This window comes from Mesoplodon densirostris, chromosome 5, assembly GCF_025265405.1.
Source record: "Mesoplodon densirostris isolate mMesDen1 chromosome 5, mMesDen1 primary haplotype, whole genome shotgun sequence".
NCBI lineage: Eukaryota > Metazoa > Chordata > Mammalia > Artiodactyla > Ziphiidae > Mesoplodon > Mesoplodon densirostris.
The window spans coordinates 55,124,260-55,145,948 of NC_082665.1; the positions used below are offsets into that span (position 1 = coordinate 55,124,260).

The 21,689-nt window shown below is 39.5% G+C and overlaps 1 protein-coding gene across 15 annotated transcripts in view; it reads left to right on the top strand.

Annotated features, from left to right (window-relative positions):
• BBX (BBX high mobility group box domain containing) overlaps positions 1–21,689 on the top strand; it is a 296,320-nt gene that overhangs the window by 112,369 nt on the left and 162,262 nt on the right. For 8 of the 15 annotated variants that reach the window (XM_060098751.1, XM_060098749.1, XM_060098752.1 and 5 more), the window contains one exon: positions 15,386–15,459. The exons of the other annotated variants lie outside the window; for them this stretch is intronic. The gene's annotated coding sequence lies outside the window, so the exon portion shown is untranslated. The remainder of the gene's footprint in view (positions 1–15,385; positions 15,460–21,689) is intronic. 15 annotated transcript variants of the gene reach the window in all.

The following is a 21,689-nucleotide window of genomic DNA, read 5'->3' on the forward strand; positions in this document are numbered from 1 at the left end:
ATTAGTACTGGGACTAGCCCCTCCCACCAGCCTGTCAGTGGCTCCAGCACTGGGACGCCTCAGGCCAGGGAACTAGCAGGGGGGTGGGGGGAGATGATGGAACGGGACACACATAGCCCCACTAACCAGCAGCACAGCTGCCATAAGATCTCCTGAGCCCACAGCTGCCCTAGGACCAAACCCTGTCTGCCACTGGGCAGGCACTAACCCCAGGACCCCCTGGGCCTCAGCCCCATCTACCAGTGGGCCAACGCCAGCTCCGGGACCCCCAGGGCCTTGCAGCCCGAGACCCTCAGACCTACCTCTGCTCACCAGTGGGCCAGCACTAGCTCTAGGACCCAGCCTCATCCACCAGTGGGTGGGCATCAGCCCCAGGACTACCACAGCCCCCCAGCCTGCCTTGTCAAGACCCAGCCCACCCACCAGCAGGCCAGCACCAGCCCTGGACCCACTCCACAGCCCCGGCCCTGTACACGAGCAAGCGGATACCAGCTCTGAGATACCCTGGACCCCTCAGCCAGCCGCCCTGGGATCTAGCCTCAGTCACCAGTGGGCGGACACCAGCTTTGGGGTACCCTGGACCCTACAGCCAGCAGTGTCAGGAAGCAGCCCTGCCCACCAGCCAGCCAACACCAGATCTGGGGCTCCTGATGCCACAGCCACCCACCCTGCAGCCTGGCCCTGCCCACCAGTGGCTGGCATCCTCCAAATAAGGCAGAGCCTGGCAGCCAACCGAACTGGGGGCCAGCCACACTTACCATACTGCCCATGGTAGTCACCCAGCCACAAGAGAAGGATCCGTGCAGCCCACATAGGGGGCACCCCTAAAACATATAGCTCTGGTGACCAGAGGGGAGTGTGTTTGCTGGGACATGTAGGATGGCTCCTACAAAAGGCCACTTCTCCAAGGTCAGGAGCCGTAAACCAGCTTAACCAAATACATAGAAATAAAAACAGTGTATTAGGCCAAAATGAGGTGACAGAGGAATATGTTCAAAACAAAGGAACAAGCTAAAGCCCCAGAAGGACTAAGTGAAGTAGAGATAGGCAGCCTGCTCGAGAAAGAGTTCAGGATAGTGATCGTAAATATGATGAAAGAACTAGGGAGAAGAATGGATGCACAGAGCAAGAAGTTAGACGTTTTTAACAAAAGAGTATATAAAGAGCAACCAAACAGAGATGAAGAATACAATAACTGAAATGAAAAATAAACTTGAAGGAATCAACAGTAGACTAAATAATACAGAGAAACGGATCAGCAAGCTGGAAAACTCGCTGATCTGAGTGGAAATCACTGAAGCTGAACAGAAAAAGAGTGAAAAGAAATGAGGACAGTTTGAAAGAGACCACTGGGATAACGAGCCTACTAACATTCACATGATAGGGGTCCCTGAAGGAGAAGAGAAAGAAAGGGGCAGAGAGCCATATTTGTAGACATAATAGCTGAAAACCTCCCCAACCTGGAAAAGGAAACAGACATCCAGGTCCAGGAAGCACAGAGCCCCAAACAGGATCAACCCAAAGAGGACTATACCAAGACACGTAATTAAAATGGCAAAAATTAAAGATAAAGAGTGAATATTAAAAGCTGCAAGGGAAAAGCAACAAGTTGCATACGAGGGAACTCCCTTAAGAGTGTCAGCTGACTTTTCAGCAGAAACTCTGCAGGCCTTAAGGGAGTGAAACAATGTATTTAAAGTAAAGAAAGGGAGAAACCTACAACCAAGAATACCTGCAAGGCTTTTATTTAGGTTTGATGGAGAGATCAAAAGTTTTACAGACAAGCAAAAGCCAACAGTGTTCAGCACCACCAAACCAGCTTTACAAGACTGTTAAAGGGACTTCTCTTATCGACAAAGAAAAGGCCACAACTAGAGACATGAAAATTACAAAAGGGAAAAAAGTTCATTGGTAAAGGCAAATATATGGTAAAGGTCGTAAATCAACCACATACAAACCTAGTAAGAAGGTTAAATGACAAAAGGCGTAAAATCATCTATATCTACAATATATCTGCTGAGTAAAATATGTCAGACAGAGAAAGACAAATACTGTATGATTTCACTTATATGTGGAATCTATAAAACAAAATGAATGAACATAACAAAACAGAAACAGAGTTACAGGTACAGAGGTACAGAGAACAAGGAGGTGGTTGCCAGAGGAGAGGGGGTTGGGGAGAGGAATGAAATAGGTGAGGGAGATGAAGAGGTACAAACTTGCAGTTGCAAAATAAATGTCAAGGGTATGAAATGTACAGAATGGGGAATATAGTTAGTAACTATATATATATAATATCCTTGTATGGGGACATATACTGCTTTGACTTAGCATGGTGACCATTTTGAAATGTATAGAAATAATGAATCACTATGTTGAAATGTATAGAAATAATGAATCACTAGGGATATAGTGTACAACATGCTAAATATAATTAACACTGCTCTATGTTATATATGAGAGTTGTTAAGAGAATAAATGCTAAGAGTTTTCATCACAAGGAAAATTTTTTTTTCCTATTTCTTTAATTTTATATCTGTATAAGATGATGGATGTTCCTTAAACTTATTGTGATAATCATTTCACAATGTATGTAAGGCATACCATTATGCTGTACACCTTAAACTTATACAGTGCTATATCTCAATTTTATCTCAATAAAACTGGAAGGCCAAGAGTCAATAAATGGAGGGAGGGAGGGGAAGGGGAGTGGAGTATGGGATAAAGGGAAGCTAATTAGTTAATTAAGACTGTCTTGTTAGCTACAGTGTTGAACTGTGTTGCAGATTTTATTATAAATAAATAGGCTGCTATTCAAGTGTGTATCTTAGACTATATCTGGAGGATTCCCCAAAATTCATTATATGAAACTCTTGACGCTGACTAGATTCATTAAGACAATGAATCACATTCCAGAATCAGAATCTGAGATATATTACTATTCTTCCTGTTACTGTTCACCCCAAGTACAGTAAGTGAAGTAACTGTGTTGTCAAAGCAGGGATTGACATTTACAGAACACTGTATAAGCCTCCTTAGTATAGCTAATGTTTGGAAATATATTCTAAGTCTGATTTTACATTTAAATGATATTTCTTTCTTTGTATCCATCTTACCTCCGAAGTAAGAAACAAGTGCTTGTGTTGTTGCTTTTAAATTATAGCAAGGACTCTCTGGAATCAGAGTAATGATAGAATTCAACACTTTGGAGTTGAGGTTGTATGTGTTCGTTCATATGTGAACACATCACATATATTATTGTCAACTTTTATGAAAGGCCTGGGTCAAGTAAACTTATTATTATTATTATTATTTGCATTACACAGGCCTCTCACTGCTGTGGCCTCTCCCATTGCGGAGCACAGGCTCTGGACGCGCAGGCCCAGCAGCCATGGCTCACGGGCCTAGCCGCTCTGCGGCATGTAGGATCTTCCCGGACCGGGGCACGAACCCGTGTCCCCTGCATCAGCAGGTGGACTCTCAACCACTGCGCCACCAGGGAAGCCCAAGTAAACTTATTTGAGAGATTTATGAAGAAAATAATTTCCAATATATTGTATGATACCCAACTGTTTGGTTCTTCGTGACTATTCCTATCTATAAAAGTAACTTAGGGTGCAAAGAAGATTCCCTTTAAAATTTATATTCAGGCTGTTACCAAAAAGAAATAATAAGTGTTGTAGAGAATGTGGAGAAAAGGGAACCCTTATATGCTGTTGGTAGGAATATAAATTGGTGCAACTACTATGGAAAACAGTGTATAGATTTTCCTCAAAAAATTAAGAACCGTACTACCATATGATCCAGTTATTCTACTTCTGGATATTTATCCGGATACAAAAACACTAATTCAAAGAGATATATGCACGCCTGCATTCATTGCAGCATTGTTTACAATAGCCAAGGTGTGGAAACAACTTGTGTCTACCAATGGATGAATGGATAAAGAAGATCACACACACACACACACACACACACACACACACACACACACACACACATGCAGACACTGAAATACTACGCAGCCATAAAAAATAACGTGAAATTCATTAATTGAATTTGCCATTCATTGCAACATCGATACCTATAGGGTATTATCCTAAGTGAAATAAGTCAGACAAATACTGTATGATTTCACTTATATGTGGAATCTAAAAAATAAACAATAAGCAAAACAAAAAGAAAATCATAGACACAGAGAATAGATTGGTGGATACCAGAGGGACAAGTGCTTGGGGGTACAGTGAAATGGGTAGAGGGGATCAACTGTATGGGGATGGATGGTAAGAAGACTTACTGTGGTGACCACTTTGTAGTGTGTACAAATACTGATTTATAATTTTATACACCTGAAGTTTATATAATATTGTATACCAGTTTTACCTCAATTAAAAAATGATATTCAGAATAGCTTTCATGTCATTATATTTTACTTTAGTTCTTTAAAAATTGGTTATTTTTCCAGAAATTTGTATGGTAACTCTCACTAAAGCAAAGCACTGTATTCCCAACTATTCCATGTTTTTTTTTTTCCTCCTCTGAAATATAAGAAAAAATAATAATTTCAGGCATGGAGAATGAATTGTGTGCTACTATCCACTTAAGTATAATAGCATACATAACAAACAAGGCATTGGAAATGCCCTTAGAATTGGTTTTAGAAGTCACATTAACATTATCCAGGTTTTCAGTGTTTTTGTTGAAACTTGAAACTTCTCTTTATAGGAAATATAAATTAAAAGAAAATCGGTGCTACAGGAGTACAGATTGAAAATTAAAACATCTTGACTTACTGAATGTCATGATGTGCCAAAATTTTTGAATAAATTTATTGAAATTAGGATTTGAAATAAAGTAAAATAAATCAGTGCTCTCTTTCATGTCTTTTCAGAGGCTTTATGTGTGGTCCACTACTTTTGTTTCTTTTTCTCTTATTACAACAACACTGCAAAGCATTCTACTTTCTTTTCTCCTCTCACTTCAGACACTAGTAATAATGTAGCTTAACACACCTGTTATATATTTTGTGTGCTGTGCCCCAATCCAGGTTTCACACCCATTTCTCATTCCGGAAGGTGGAATAAGCTGATGGGCCAAGCCTGGGTTATATTTCTATCTCTGAAGCTTGAGTAGAATTAGTTCAGTCCCACTCAGGGCACATGGACCTTGAGAAGGTGGAGTATTTTCTCAAAACTCAAAGTGCTTTTACCAGAAAATGGGAGATACACATAACCTTGCAGGCAAAAACGTACCTGTCTATAATTTCTGCTTAAGAAAAGCCAGTATAGAAAAACATACTTTTGTGGCTGATGATTCTGCCATTTAAATAAGGCATCTACAGTGAGTTTCCATTTTAACTTGAAAGGTGACAAAACCTGATTTTCTTAACTATAAAAAAGTTAAAATTTCAGGATACTTATTGGCAGTATTGAGAACCACGGCTGTTACAGATGTTTGCAGGGCGTACACCTTTCACCATTCACCTTGTAATTGGTGGCCTCTGTGGGTGTGTAACACTGAGCTCTGAGGGTCAGTATGCTGGAATTAACCACAAAGGATAAACCCTTTGTCTATCAGTGGGAATACTTGGAGAATATGTCCTTTGATTTTTTTTTTTGGCTGGTTTAATTTGAGCCAGATATTGTATATTACTTTAAATGACTGCCATAGGAGCAGAGGCATTTATTGAAGATTAGTGATCAGTGGAGCATGTATACTGTACAGACATTGTTGTTGTAGGGCATGGGCTTAGTTTTAATGGAGGACATAAATTTAATTGTTATTAGGTGTTTCTGGTGGGAGTGAGCATTTAAGGGAGAATTACTGTTTATAAATTCTCAACTGGTATTGATTGACCTGTCGTTTGCTAGTGAGTGTATAATTTTCATATTGTTAGAATGAAGTAAGTTGATACTAGCTTTTTAAAAAATTAATAAGGGGCTTCCCTGGTGGCGCAGTGGTTGAGAGTCCGCCTGCCGATGCAGGGGACATGGGTTCGTGCCCCGGTCCGGGAGGATCCCACATGCCGCGGAGCGGCTGGGCCCGTGAGCCATGGCTGCTGGGCCTGGGCGTCCGGAGCCTGTGCTCTGCAAGGGGAGAGGCCACAATAGTGAGAGGTCCGTGTACCACAAAAAAAATAATAATAATAAAAATAAAAAATTAATAAACTTTACTTTTTAGAGCAGTTTTAGGTTCACAGCAAAATTGGATAGAAAGTACAGAGTTTACATATACTCACTACCCCCTTCTCCCACGTAAACGAACATTAACTTTTTATTCAAGGTATTTATAAAAGTATTTAGAAACACAAAGAAGTATTTTGTGTGCTTTTTTTTTTTTTTTTTTTTTGCTGTACGCGGGCCTCTCACTGCTGTGGCCTCTCCCGTTGCGGAGCACAGGCTCCGGACACACAGGCTCCGCGGCCATGGCTCGCGGGCCCAGCCGCTCCGCGGCATGTGGGATCCTCCGGGATCGGGGCACGAACCCGTGTCCCCTGCATCGGCAGGCGGACTCTCAACCACTAGCGCCACCAGGGAAGCCCCTTTTGTGTGCTTTTACTTCTGCAACTAGAAGTTGTCTTTCTCTGTCTTCAGACTAGAAAGGGGAAAGTGTTCTAGAGCCAAGAAGCATTCTCTGACAACCCGGAGAGTGAAGTTAGGCCCTTTTTATTTATTTATTTTTTTTGTGGTACGCGGGCCTCTCACTGCTGTGGCCTCTCCCGTTGCGGAGCACAGACCCCGGACGCGCAGGCTCAGCGGCCATGGCTCACGGGCCCAGCCGCTCCGCGGCACGTGGGATCCTCCTGGACCGGGGCACGAGCCCGTGTCTCCTGCATCAGCTGGCGGACTCTCAACCACTGCACCACCAGGGAAGCCCTAGGCCCTTTTTAATGGTCCTTTTCCAGCTGAATGTTGCTATTTACAATGAAAGACCAGAGCAAGAGTAGGGATCTAAGGTAACCTGGTCTGGAGCCCCCTGCTGTCAGATCAAACTGATTGATGATAGTCCAGAAGAGCAGTGTGCAGTAGGGGCAATGCACTGACCCATAGTGGGAGCCCTGGGTTCTGGCCTAGCTCTGCCTGTAGCTTGCCATGTGGTTGAAGGGGCTGAATTGAGTGACCTCTGACTGCCTGCAGCATTCTGTGATTCCACGACTGATTGGAATGGCCAGTAGGGGCTAATAACATCAAATCCTGCAGGGGCAGCAGTGTGGAGCCACGGGGCCATGTCCAGCATGGCCGCAAACCAGCTGAAGGCCTTTTGTCCAGTCTCTTAACCTTTTTGGGTCTATCTTGGTTTCAGCTATGGAAATGTTGGGATTGGACTTCTCTGTTTCCCTCTAAGGAAAGTTTTTTGGATCTTTCTGGTTTAAAGTAGCTAATTACTTTATAGGATTATTTATCCTGGGAATAACTGCTTTGTGAATAAATAACTTCAAAAAGGGAGCATAGGGCCTCCCTGGTGGCGCAGTGGTTAAGAGTCCGCTTGCCGATGCAGGGGACACGGGTTCGTGCCCCGGTCTGGGAGGATCCCACGTGCCGCGGAGCGGCTGGGCCCGTGAGCCATGGCCGCTGGGCCTGCGCATCCGGAGCCTGTGCTCCGCAACGGAAGAGGCCACAACAGTGAGAGGCCCGCGTACCGCAAAAAGAAAAAAAAAAAAAAAAACTCTTAGCAACTTATCAATAAGACAACCCATTAAAAAAGGCACAAAGAGGGCCTCCCTGGTGGCGCAGTGGTTAAGAGTCCGCCTGCCGATGCAGGGGATACGGGTTCGTGCCCCGGTCTGGGAGGATCCCACATGCCACGGAGCGGCTGGGCCCGTGAGCCATGGCCGCTGGGCCTGCGCATCCGGAGCCTGTGCTCCGCAACGGGAGAAGCCACAACAGTGAGAGGCCCACATACCGCAAAAAGAAAAAGAAAAAAAAAAGGGAGCATATTAACACTTTATTGTGGATCATTTTTGAGCAGACTCCTTTATGTCTTCATATTAGGAATGTTCTTGCAATTAACATATCTGGAACCAGTCTCTCTGTTGCAAAGGTATTTGCTGGATATCCATTAGGCGCACCTGAAAGGGACAGGGGCTCTTTCTGGATAGTATAGTTTTTTTGGTTTTTAATAACACAATGTAAATTTTAATAGAGATGTGCTTTTTATATTACAAAATTTAAAATTACGCTTATATGTCTTTAAATTGTCTTTGTGCAATTTAAGTGATAAAGGAAAAAGGGAAAGACTAGTGTCCTTTACTTCTCAGAACAGAATATTTTCCATTTAAAATTATGTAAATTGCTAACAGCTGACTTCCGTTTTTTTATCAAATGACTTTGGACTAAATTAAGAGTGTGATTTTCTGTGTATTGTGAATTATTGTTGATTAAAGGAATCCTTTCTTACCTCAAAGGACAAGGCGGTCCTGAGATTCCTCCAGTCGGTTTCATTCACAGAACCCCTCCCTAAAGATATAGGCTAATTCCTCAAGTGTGTAGGTCAAGGTTTACTTGGGCTAAACCAGAGTAATGCATAGGCGCGATGTCCCACAGGGCTGGGATTATCTTAACCTTATATTTTCCAGCTCAGTGGCTTGATAGAGCTAAGGAATCTTCCCAAAGTACCTGGGGGTTCCCTGTCAGTGTTCCTCACGTAGCTGCTGGCAAGCATGTTTTTATACTCTTCCTGGAAGTGAAACTCTTTCTGCCTTAAATGTGCCATTTCCCCTGCCTGAGAAGGTCAAAGGCACATTTATATAGTTCACAAGAGTATAAAAGAGGCTTTCAGGGCCTCCCTGCCAAGCCATCTGACTGGACTAATGCCTACTCATTTTCCACCTCTGCTTACGGTAACTGCAGAAATTCATAGTTCCACCATGGTCCCTGAAACAACAGTCTTATGGCATATGAGCATTATAATAAAATATCATATTATCAAATCAGGTAATGTAGCTCGAAATTGGTAGGAGTAAAAGGTGGTTGTTCAGACTGTCAGAATTAAACATATGCTAAAACTACCTAAATTAAAACAAAATCTACCTTTTGAAAAGCTAGCAATTTACTTAGTATCCAAATGTTGAGAATATTCAAAGCAAACTGGCATGTTCACAATATTACTTTATTAAATGCTTTTCTACCACATAGTTTAACTCTAGTGACCTTACTAACATTTACTGAGCACTTCCGGTATGCCAAGACCTTTGTATTTCTAATATCTTCTAATAATTTAAGGCAACCTTTAGAGGTGTAGGAATTGTTACCCTGGTTTTGCAGATGAGGAATGGAGGCTCAGAGAGTCTCAGGAATTGGCCCACAATTGCAGGGGAGTAAGCAAATGAGCGGTACAAGTTTGGCCCTAAAGTCAGTATGCTTTGCAGAACACCATGCTGCTAACTGTGCTCTGCTGTTTATGAGGCTATGGAGAGAAAAAAAAGAGCAAGTTGCATTACTTTCTCATTTGCCCGCATTTCACGTTCCACTTTCTGATGTGAGCCCTGAACTTCGACCAGATCTGCCTCCTGTCCCTTCCAGCATGCTTCCTCCCAGTATGTAACTTAGGCCCAGTCTCTGCCTGTGCCTGTGACACCCTTCTCCATCCCCTTTCTCCATATCCCAGTTTGCAGCTGGTGCCTTAGGTTGCAGCTTTTATTTGTTTCCTGCATAAAGATTCCCTTGTGCAGTCTAACTTTTGGAGAATTCTTTGCTTACCGTTTTGACATTATACATTTCTCTCTCTTCTTGTGAAACTGTGTGTGTGTGTGTGTGTGTGTGTGTGTGCGCGCGCGCGCCCGCGCGCGCGCGATTATGCAACTAGATCATCAGCTTCTAGAAAACAACAACTCTTATAATACCTTTTGCAGTGTTAATACATAGTAGGTCATTATTAATTTCTCAAACTGTAAAAGGTTATACCATTTGCATCTCTGTGCTCTTGGCATGTATATAGGTGGAAGGTAGTTTTTTTTTTTTTTTTTTTTTTTTGCGGTACGCGGGCCTCTCACTGCTGTGGCCTCTCCCGTTGCAGAGCACAGGCTCCGGACGCGCAGGTTCAGCGGCCATGGCTCACGGGCCCAGCCGCTCCGCGGCATGTGGGATCTTCCCAGACCGGGGCACGAACCCGTGTTCCCTGCATCGGCAGGCGGACTCTCCACCACTGCACCACCAGGGAAGCCCTGGAACATAGTTTTTAAAGCATAGTTTTATAATTGGTCAATATTGAGTACTGAAGGAGAGAGGATTTCCAAATCTTTCATCTTAGACCTATGTCTAACAGTGAATGCTAGAGTTTCTGTCTCTGCCTGCTGGTGTTTTCCAACACCTTTCTGGAAATTCCAAACAGACGAACAGATCTGTAATGACTTGTAGTTACTTTGCTTTGCTGTTAGTATCTAGTGAACTCTTAGGACTTGTTTTGGCTTTATTACTATGTTTAAGGTTTTTTAACTGAAAGGCTCTGGGGTCATGAGGAAATGCAGGGGTGGGGGTGGGAAGGTGATAAAAAGATACTTCAAATTTGCATTTTCTTTTAAGAAATTTCCATTCTCAGTATAGCTGACACTTGTAATTTCTGTTAAAGATTGGTGCCTGGCGAGAAATGCCTATGAAATAGCTTTGGTTTAAGCTTCAACTATAAAGACAGGCAGGGTGGGTGATTTTAACAAGTGTTGTCTTTATTCATACTTTATATTGTCACTGTCATAAAATAAAGACAGTGACAATATGAAGTATGAAGTAAAGGCAACTCTTGTTAAAAAGCATACATATTATATATTTCCCTGGATTTATCTTTGTCTACATGAAGATAATTTATTTCAGCAAGTGATTTAACCGGAGCTTATCATTTCTAGAAAAAAAATCCTTTGTCCTCTGGTGTTCCACAGTGACCTGAGGTATGGAATTCATTGGCCAAAATTGCATAACAGCCGGTATGCAATTTCAGTACTATATTATTTTGTAATGTGCCTGGTGCTACTACTGAGGAGATGAAAAGAATATTAATTACAGTGGGGTGAGCGGGAGACCTTATGCATATACATAAGGAGGCTTTAGTTAATGAGTTTTTTTGGACTAAAAATATGATATATTTACGTAGAAGTAAGAGCTCGGTGTTTGTATTTAAGTTTATTTATAAACAACCTTTACATTTCATTTGTAAACATGCAGTGTATAAAAGTGAATTGAGGAAAATATAAGAATTGTATTTATTTAAAGAAGTAATTTTAAGACAGGAAAAATCTTTTAAGAACACCTACTTTGTAAAGTGGAAATCGGAATACCTATTGTTGGGAAAATGGAGGAAGCCAGTGGAAGATTTAGTGAAAGAGTGGATGTTAAGACTGTTACTTGTGACCTGGATTTATTTTGGCTTTCAGAGGTCATGCTTACTCTTAGATTAGAAATGCAGCCTCTTTCAAAGCATAAACATAATTGAAAAAAATAATTTTGAAATTTGCTTTCTTGGGTTCTCCATTTTGTTTTCTTCAGGTGTAAAAGCATGAGTATTCTATTTTCAGGAAGATGAGGGAAAAAATCTATTTCCTTTTCTAGCAGTTTGACTATTTTTGTTGTTGTTTCTGGCTCCATAAATGGAGAGGCATCTGTACCGTGCATTGTATCATGCCCAGCAAGTTTTTTTTCATTTGAATGTAATTGTTTCTTAGCAAATAATTGCAGTCCAGAATGACTTTTATTGAGCTTGATTGAATTAGGGTTATGTATGAAAATGAGTTAGTTAAAGCTTAATCTATTACCCAGAGAAATGATGAAAACATCAGAAAAGCAGTCATTCATGGGGATTAAATATTCTTCCATGTAAATGGGCAACATGGTTGCCTGGAGTCCCTTCTGCACTGACTAGGTTGTAGTGACATTAGGGTGCAAAACATACAGTGTTGGCATAGAAGGGGATCTTGTCATGATGTGCCTTTGAATGTTATACTGGACATTAACACTAATGAGGGAGGCTGCCTCGTTATAAGAAGTGGCACCTCACCTTTTTTAGTATAATAAGCTTTCAAAACATAGGACCCCAAGGGGGGCAATGTGTAAACTGCCAGAAAGCCAGCTGCTTTGGGATATTTCAGTGGTTGCTGAGGCCAGATCTTTAAGATGGGTTTTTCAGATGCCAAGTCAGATACCCTATTTGTGGTTAAGAGGTAAAGAGGAGATAATTCAGCGTTAGCTCTCCCATCTGCCATGATGATCTCAGAGGGCATCCTGAGCTGTGCCAGGTCCGTCCTGGCTAGGTGTGCATCCTGTGGGAAGCAGTGTTGTGGTGGGAAGTGGGCCTTGCAAAGGGGAAAGGAGCCCGTTAACGGAGCGGGCTCTTAATGAGGCAGTGGGAGCTAAGTGTGGGCAGTCAGGAATCCAAGGCCCTGTGTGGATGGGAAGTGAGGGTTAGGAGGAAGCTGTAATGTGACCCAGAGAACACAGGCCTGGCGTGGCTCAGTTGAAGATCTCTCCTGGCTATGGTCTAAGGGCATGTTCAAGTCACCATTCTGCAGGGTTGTATTCACCCTTTAGACATTTCCCATTCTTGCCCACCTGTCCTTCTGACACCTCACACAGCCACCCATTTCCATCAAATCAAAACACTTTTGAGGTACTGGTAACTTAAATGCAGAACAGCTTATGCTGAAACTGCTTTTCTGAAGCTACTCATGTGGGCATTTGTAATAGCCAGATAAAATCTGGAGTTTGGCTGTCAGAGAACTCAAAGGGAGTCTGTCTCAGGCAGGATCTTCAGCCTTGAAATTGACCTCTGCTCTGTGGCTGATTCCCTGGCTCCCCTCCTAGTCAGTAAAGTCCAACATGATTTCTTTGTTATCCTGAGTTTTAAAACCCATATTGGCCACAGCATAGTCAGCCTCCTCCCTCTCCCTCCCTACTTTATCCATAGATAGTTGCATCCCAGGTGATAAATTATTGAACAGTAATCAAAATAAAGTATAGATATGGTCCATTTGGGGGGTATATATTTGATTATAGAAACAAACAAATGTGTAAGGGTACCTTAAGATTAGTGAAAGTTTATTTCTGAGCACCTAAAAGAACTTCTGTATATAGGATATATTAGCATATTTTATTTCTCAGATAGCGTGCACTCACTTCTTAAACTAAAATGTAGGGGCCTCCCTGGTGGCGCAGTGGTTAAGAATCCGCCTGCCAATGCAGGCGACACAGGTTCAAGCCCTGGCCTGGGAAGATCCCGCATGCCATGGAGCAACTAAGCCTGTGCACCACAGCTGCTGAACCTGGGCTCTGGAGCCCGTGAGCCACAACTACTGAAGCCCGCACGCCTACAGCCCGTGCTCCACAACAAGAGAAGCCACCGCAATGAGAAGCCTGCGCACCACAACAAAGAGTAACCCCCGCTCGCCACAACTAGAGAAAGCCCACGCGCAGCAACGAAGGCCTAACACAGCCAAAAATAAATAAAATAAAATAAAATAAAAAAATTAAAAAAAACACACTAAAATGTAAACAAATCTCTAAACCAAAATAAGAATTAAACCCACAGTATCAGAATTAATGTTGGACCCTCCTCTCCCAGTTTTGGCAGTATTAATTATATACTGTTTGTTTTTTTAGTTTATACCAATTTATTTACTTGACAGTTATTTATAGATATTCATGATTTTGGCCTATTTATTAACTTTTTATTTTAATAGTTCTTCTCTATACTGACTTTTATGGATTTATATGAAGAAAAAGTATGGAAATAAATATATGAGATAGTACATGTGATTTTCTTAAAACAGCAGTTTTTTAAAAAAATTTATTTATTTTTGGCTGTGTTGGGTCTTCATTGCTGCGCGTGGGCTTTCTATAGCTGTGGCGAGCCGGGACTACTCTTTGTTGTGGTGCGTAGGCTTCTCATCGCGGTGGCTTCTCTTGTTGTGGAGCACAGGATCTAGGTGTGCGGGTTTCAGTAGTTGTGGCTCGCGGGCTCTAGAGCGCAGGCTCAGTAGTTGTGGCCCACGGGCTTAGTTCCTCTGAGGCATGTGGAATCTTTCCAGACCAGGGTTCGAACCTGTGTCCCCTGCATTGGCAGGCGGATTCTTAACCACTGAGCCACCAAGGAAGCCCAAAACAGCAATTTTAATGTTAGTTGCCTAGTTTATGATAATTAAGGATAGACTTTTATATCATTTATTTAATCAGTTTTTGGAATTGTACACTTCCTTGATAAAAACATAGGCATTTAATTTGAAAGTATTCATGTGTCCTTTGTAGTTTTCGTCAAAGATCTGGATTTATTCTTTCATCCATACCCTTGTTTTAAAAAATGTAGATGAATGAGTAGTGTCTTGGGTGAAGCCACGTGAGGCCATTTAATATTTTATTTATTCTTTCAAGCTGTTGTTCTCTTCCATAGCACTGGGTGACAACTGAATCATCTAAGTGTAGTTAGGATTACTCAGATGCATCATTACACATTTTTGATATTTAATGTGTAAGAGCCAGTTCTTCCATATTGTAGTGGCTGATTAGGGAAAAAACTTTAGCCAAGCCATAAAATGACTAACAGTATTGATCAAGCTGTAAGCCAGTAAGTGATACCCGATTTTTAGAGTGTGTTATAACCTACTGATTTTAAGGAAATATATTGTCATAATCTGCAGGAGGGTAGGAAATTGTCTCTCTTAGTTGAGTGTGAATTTAGTATTACCATGAAGCACTTGAGAAACTAAATGAATGTCTCAGAAGCTGAAATAATTTTTTAAAAAGATACAGTTTAAGTGTATGTCTGTATTTGCAGTATTAACGTAAAATGTTCATTTAATTTGTATACTCTTGTTGATTTTGATCCTCTTATATTTATTTCATCATATGTAGCTAGAAAGTAATTTTTTACTTACAGCTTTTCTCTATTTGTATGTGTTCCCCCCACTCCCCACCTTAAACAAAAACTATCTTGGTTTCACTTGTTATCTTTAAAACATTTAAAAAATAAAATATAAGATATTAACATCTGAACCACAGCTTAACTGTATGGGTTGGGCCAGTCATTTCACATAACCTGAATTTAGTCAGAATGTCAATATAATTTCATGTTTTTCCAGAGAATTCACCTGTACCTCTACACCTGAATTTAGTCAGAAAGCTAAGAAGTGATTGCCTGTAATTCTTTGTCTCTGTAACTTTAGTCTCAGAATTCCCATTAAGTAATTTTAGTGACTTTTTGTTAAATTAAAGTTGACAATAAACACTTTAGGTCTTTTTTCCTAAATAGTGTTAGTAGAGGGATGTTTAATAACTTTCCTGATTTTGATTGCTTGGCTGTTATTCATCTTATTTAGGGATTATTTTGCTAAAGGAGAATAAGTGTCAGCTTTGTTTGAAAGGGCTTCCTGGCTCACCATTTTAATCACTTTGCTATGGGTCCTTCACAGAATTCTGCTGCATCACAGAAGCTGGAAGCTCTGATGTTCCATTGAAATCACAATGGAAAGTCTTGACTTGACCGGTAAGAGCAGCCCTGCGGGTGCATCTTACTTACTTACCTGGAAGCAGTTAAACAGCCAGGAGCTAAGTGGTAACAGAGCTGGTCTCAACTTTTTCCCGTCTGATGGATTCACCTTCCGTATTGATCAGGGAAGTGTGATAATGGAGTATTTTTTTGGTCAATTTTATTAGTATTTTTAAAGTGACACTTGAATCTCTATCATCAAGTAAGTTAAATTTTCCTTTAAAATCATGAATTTTAAAAAATTAACTATTTTAGAATCTCTGGTTTGTTTCTCCACAGTAATGGGCTGTTGATGAAAAGTCCATTTATTGAAGTCCTAATTATCTAGAGAATACATACTTAAATAAATATTACATTGGTCTGTTCCCCCAAAGCCTTTTTATGTATTGCCTGAAAAAGTTGAGATTTTAAAATATATACATGTGGCAAATTATATCAAACTTTGAAACTCACAGATACTATAATTCTGTCCTCTTGTATATAAATTATATTCAAAACTGCTTCTTTAGGAATATTTTAAGATTAATTTTGGTCATGATTACTTAAATGCATAGAGTTTTCTCAGTCTGGGAATGAAAATGTGTGATTGCTTTACTGATGTTTGAATACTTTATGGTGAACTGATGATTTATAAGACCAAGGAATTTAATATAAATTAAAATTAACAGAAGTAGTAAATATTGTTTAGTTGCAATTTTTAGGACATGAACTTACTTTTTAATTTTTTTATTCATTGAAACCTTAAATCTTTTCTATTCTTAAGTATTTTTGATAGCTTATTAGGTCTGTCTAGAATATCTGTGTCTACCTTTTTTGTTTTAGTAAGTATATGACTGAATGTTGCTTTTATGATATGAGTATAAATATAAGGCCTCTGAACCATTCTTCTGAATGTTGCAGTCTAGGATTGTACACATTGTAAAAATAAATAAATGCCATTTAGCTTGTGTGTTTACTAGGATATTGAAACAACAAAAAAATCTTATTGCCAGTGAGAAGATTGGGTTTTAGTTATGTTTCCTCCTTTCTGTGCTATCCTTTAAGGCACAATGAAGTTAGAAATATAAATTCTGGATTTATAAATGCCAGTTAGGATACAGTTGATTATGGTTTTACTGGGTCAGCAGAATAGACTACAGAATATTTGAATATCTATACTGAAATGTCAAATACGTTCTCGATTACTAATCCTAAAGGCAATTGAGTATAGTGAGATACAAAGAAAATTAACTTTGTGGCAGTATTCTTAGTTTTCTGAATATGAATACATATATAGAAAGTAAAGCAGGACCTTTTATATTACCTATTCAGAAAATTAAATCATTAATCAGTAGTTGTTGGCAGTCTTGACTTAAGTAGCCATCTCATCTATGATCTCTAAATGTTAATCAGATTATGTTAATACAATATTTTTATTGACTGTAAGCAGAAATTGACAAAAAATGCTGATAAAATTTAAGAAGACCGAGACTTTATACTTCTAGCATAACTATATATTCATCTTAAATGCAGTATTAACTAACAGAAAATCGTCATACAAAATCAGGAGTAATTTAGGAAACAAATTTTGGAAAATGTTACCAAGCAGAATGATGCCAGGCTTCAGTAAATCTGGGAAACATGCTATTTTAGTTAGCTTAGGCAAAGTTTTGTTTAAGTATCCAGAGGATCCCCAAGTCTTAGTGGTTTATAGCAGGAAAAGTTTCTTTCTCGCTCATTTTCATGTTCTTGATGAATTCGCTGCCACTCTGCTCCATATCCTCTTCATTCCTGAACCAAAGCTGAAGGACAACCTCTCTGGGATTCTTAAGTCTTGTGGCAAAAGGAGAAAGGAATGATGGTGGAATCTGGGCTCTTTAAACTGCTGCTGAGAGGTGGTATATGTCACTACCGCTTATATTTCACTGGCTAAAGCATGTCACATGGCCAACTCATGTCATTGGGTAGGAGTGGCCTTTTAAGAGAGGTGGGGTAGGGGAAGGCTGATAGGGAGGCATAATGCATATTTTAAGGATAATATCTACATAATCCTGTCTAGGGTTCTTCTAGACAGACAGAATGCACCTAGTATGTTAAGCTTCCAGGAAGTCCTGTAGTAAATGAATCTGTTTAACATGGAAAGTTATTTGACTATGAATCCTCTTGTAGTTACGTGGAACACATTGAGCTTTGAAACCCTGTGACAAGTTTTAAGGAATGAGGAGCTGATACAATTCAAGAGTTTCATTAAGTTTTGAACATTATCACTTTTCCACTATGCAATAAGTAGAAATACAGTCTATATTAAACTTACTTACCTTATTGTTTTATAAGTTGTTTTAAAATGAATGAAAATTACTACAGACTGGACCCTCTGTGGTTTGCATACAGAGTTAGAGAAGGGAAATAATGATTCTCATAATAACTTCTTACCTATGTTTACTAAGTTAAGAACTTTTGACAGATGTTATCTAATTGGATATAGAGGAAGAGCATGAGAAAATGGGTACTTTGCTTTTTCGGGTAGTAATACAATAATTTTACCATGTAATGGTAACCAAATGCTTCTACTTAAGATCAATTTAAGGAATCATTCTAGAGAGAAAAAATGCAGATACTATAGGGTGGTTAACAATTGAATCCCATGGGTTTTCTGATGTACTTCACTCGAAGTCGTATTCAATATATAGTGATTGCATTATTCTCTCCTAAGTTTTCTAGAAAATTGCTAGGCATTATGAACTCAACCAATGTTGATTTGATTAATCCCACAGGTTTTATAAAACATTGCTACCAGACTTGTGTGGACTAAGATGATTTAAATATCAAGGAGTATATAAACAGTGCTTTGTTTGATAGTTCATAGTTCTTTAAGATTGGGAAAAAGGAACATTCTTAGACATCTGTGGATTCAGAGAAACTTAGGCATAAACCGTAGTTCTGGAACTTTTAAATTGAAAGAATTTGGGTGTTTATGTAACCTCTCTGAAATTTTGTTTTCTCATCTTAATATCAGATAACAATCTCTACCTCATGGAATTCTGATAATTAAATAAGGGAATTATGTTGAGTGTTGATACACTGCCTGGCACATGGGATGCAGTCAAGAAATGGTAGTTAAGAAAAATATGATCATAGTTCAATAATCTTGAATGCACTATAGTATACCTTTATTACAGTGTATGTATGTCTAAACTGTGTTTGCATACTTATATTTACACACACATACTTTGAGTTTTAACAAATTGTCCTGAATGCATAAGAGCCTATATATTCTACAGTTACCACTGAAAGAGTGAATCCTGTAGAAATACTAGTCACCCTATGATCTAATAAATCACTTCTTGCCACTGAGAACATAGAAATCCTAAGGACAGAGTGATTGCCAAAGGTGGATATATGGCCTTGACTCTGGATATTAATGAGGTCAGCATCAAAGAAATCAAATTTTATATAATCTCGATGCACAAGGTACAAGAACAGGAGACAGTGCCACAGAAATTTTCTTCACCATGTAGAGCAAATGTTGTTTGGTTTCAAAAGAATCAGCATTTCTATTTCAAGATTTTTATGCTGCTGTTTTCCAGTGAGGGTGAGATTATTTAGATTCCTTCGAGGACTTCTCTGTTGGCATTGTCCCCTTGCACTCAGAATCAGGACAACAGAGGATATCTCTTAGGGGTTCAAAGCTTTATGCTATTTCCAAATGACAATTTAATGTAGAACAACACACACATATATAAATAATTTTGGAGTGAATTATTCTTCAGATTGCTCCAGGCACTTCTCTTCATAAACGAATCACTGTTGCAACAACTATGAGTTACATATTCAGCTGGATTTTTTGCGTGTTTGTTTATTTGGCTGTGCTGGGTCTTAGTTGCGGCACGTGGGATCTTCGTTGGCGCATACAGTATCTTTTAGTTGCGGCATGCGGACTCTTGGTTGTGGCATGAGAACTCGTAGTTGCGACATGCATGTGGGATCTAGTTCCCTGACCAGGGATCAAACCTGGGCTCTCTACACTGGGAGCACAGAGTCTTAACCACTGGACCACCAGGGAAGTCCCCTCATCTGGATTATTGATAGAGTAAAACTATTTCAAAAATAGAATCTTTTAATTTTTAGAGATGATATAGTCTGCTTGGGCTGCCATAACAAAATACCACAGACTGGGTGGCTGAAACAGCAGATATTTTTTAACAGTTCTGGAGGCTAAAAGCCCATGATAAAGATGCTGACAAATTCTGTCTCTGGTGTGGTTGCTCTTCCTGGCATATGGACAGTTGCCTTCTTGCTGTGTCCTCACATGACCTGTGTGTGTGTGTGTGTGTGTGTAGAAAGTGTGCTCTGGTTTCTTCTCCTTCTTAAAAGGACACCAGTTCTATCAGATAATGGCCCCACCCTAATGACCTTACTTAACTTTTACATACTTCTAGGGTCTATCTCCAAGTATAATCACATTGGGCTTTGAGGTTTCATCATATGAATTTGAGGGCAACCAGTTCAGTTCATCCCAGAGGTAATTGTTTTTCTGTGCCAAAGAGTGAAGTGAAAGTTAAAAAAAAGACAAAAACTTTCTATGTTATTTAATCTATAAACAAGAAAATGTGGTTTATTATAGTCATCTAAGACTAAAAATAGCTTTGGATCTTTGAGATGGGAGGCATTTGAAATTACTGAATTCATATTTCTTCCACTTTGAAGTCACTGTGCATGAAAAAGTGTCTTTCAAGTGAAGGGATCAAATCTAAGAACTTGAAAATTAGAGTGTTTTGTATGATGGAGGAATTACATCATTGTAAAAATTGATTTCCATGTGTATTCATTGTTATCTAGGAATGGAATGTATTTGAAAATTAGGTTGAGGAATAAGATGATTACTCTTTTGAGTTGTATCTGTTTCTGCTTACTATAATCGAGCCAATTCACATTTTTTCAAGGCTATATTCTTTTACTTTGTGAATCAGTGTGAATTCAACAGGGAAATGGCATACTCATAAAGATTCTGGAAAACAGAAAGAAGAGATTGTTTATTTGAAATAAAGCCAGCAGAAGCCATGGAGTCCTAAATCTGCTATTCTACCTGTTTATTTTCCTGCCTCCCTCTCTCTCTTTCTTTATCCACTTTTTTCTTCCTCCTCCTTTCCCTTCTTTCCTCTGATATCAGCTCTTGAGCTAGGTAATCATTGTATTTCTCAAGTATGATAGTCTAAGTGCAATTCTTTGAACATTTGTATAGTACTTCTTTCTACTACACAATAGGAACTTTTTCTATTAGGTAAGTCAGTTGATGGGTGTTTGGGATTACTGATGGGTAATAGCATTGATGGAGGCTCAGCTTAACTCTTCGTTTTATCTTTAAACTTTTTCTAATATGTGTGTTCTGTGTCACTAGAATAATTTCAGTTTCTGGTGATTTGATGCCTTTACAAAAACAAAACATACTCCAAAGGAAACAAACCTTTGAGACATGTACCTTTGTATAAAATAACTTTAAATTGATTTGTAATTTTTTTTCTCATCTTGTGTGTTTATAGACTAAAGGATAAGCTCTTGAGAACTGATCTAATTTTGTGGATGACAGTTTAATTGGTTGAAAATTATTTTAACTCATTTATCTACCTTTTTTAAAAATTTTATTTTACTTTTTTATACAGCAGGTTCTTATTAGTTATCTATTTTATACATATTAGTGTATATATGTCAAGCCCAATCTTCCAATTCATCCCCCCACACACACACCACCCCCCACCCCCCGCTTTCTCCCTTTGGTGTGCATCCTTTTGTTCTGTACATCTGTGTCTCTATTTCTGCCTTGCAAACCGGTTCATCTATACCGTTTTTCTAGATTCCACATATATGCGTTAATATACGATATTTGCTTTTCTCTTTCTGACTTACTTCACTCTGTATGACAGTCTCTAGGTCCATCCACGTCTCTGCAAATGACCCAATGTTGTTCCTTTTTATGGCTGAGTAATATTCCATTGTATATATGTACCACATCTTCTTTATCCATTCATCTGTCAATGGGCATTTAGGTTGCTTCCATGACCTGGCTATTGTAAATAGTGCTGCATTGAACATTGGGGTGCATGTGTCTTTTTGAATTATGGTTTTCTCTGGGTATATGCCCAGTAGTGGGATTGCTGGGTCATATGGTAATTCTATTTGTAGTTTTTTAAGGAACCTCCATACTGTTCTCCATAGTGGCTGTATCAATTTACATTCCCATCAACAGTGCA